A 704-nucleotide genomic window follows, 5' to 3' on the forward strand; every position below is an offset into this window, starting at 1 on the left:
GCACCACCACACATTTCACACCTCACTGCCATCTGAACCGCATTAGCAGATACACTGCTCTGTTGCAACTGCTTTGTCAAAGAGGCTACTTGCGCTGTTAAAGCAGTGATTGCATCCAGCTCATGCACCCCAGCTACCTTTCTAACTCCTGATGATCTTTCCTCAGACCACTGATGGTTGTTTGTAGCCATGTCCTCCAGCAGCTCATAAGCACCAGTTGCGCTCTTGCTCATAAAAGTGCCACCCGCTGCAGCATCAATAATGGTTCTGGTTGTCGGACATAAACCATTGTAGAAATTTTGTACTAGCATCCACTGTTCAATGCCATGATGAGGACATATTCTCAGGAGTTCCTTAAACCGTTCCCAAGCTTCATACAGTGATTCTCCGTCATTCTGGCAAAAGTTATTTATCTCTCCCCTCAATTTAGCAGCTTTGGACGGAGGGAAGAATTTGGACAAAAATTTCTAAGCTAGATCTTGCCAGGTGACAATAGAATTTGGCTGCAGCGAATTCAGCCAGCTTTTAGCTCTGTCCCTCAGAGAAAATGGGAAAAGCCTAAGCTTGATAGCGTCATCACTCACCCCATTATATCTGAAGGATCCACACAACTCCAGAAAATTGGAAAAATGGGTGTGAGGATCTTCAGAAGGCAACCCATTGAATTGCACAGAGGACTGCACCATTTGTAGAATAGCAGGCTT

At 45.2% G+C, this 704-nt stretch overlaps 1 non-coding gene across 1 annotated transcript; it reads left to right on the forward strand.

Moving 5' to 3' along the window:
- The first annotated feature begins 321 nt into the window (after window positions 1-321).
- LOC133827911 (small nucleolar RNA R71) lies at window positions 322-428 on the forward strand. The gene has a single exon (XR_009890559.1). It is a non-coding gene; the product is annotated as a small nucleolar RNA R71 (small nucleolar RNA).
- Window positions 429-704: the final 276 nt, after the last annotated feature.

Source organism: Humulus lupulus, chromosome 3 (genome assembly GCF_963169125.1).
Source record: "Humulus lupulus chromosome 3, drHumLupu1.1, whole genome shotgun sequence".
Lineage (NCBI taxonomy): Eukaryota > Viridiplantae > Streptophyta > Magnoliopsida > Rosales > Cannabaceae > Humulus > Humulus lupulus.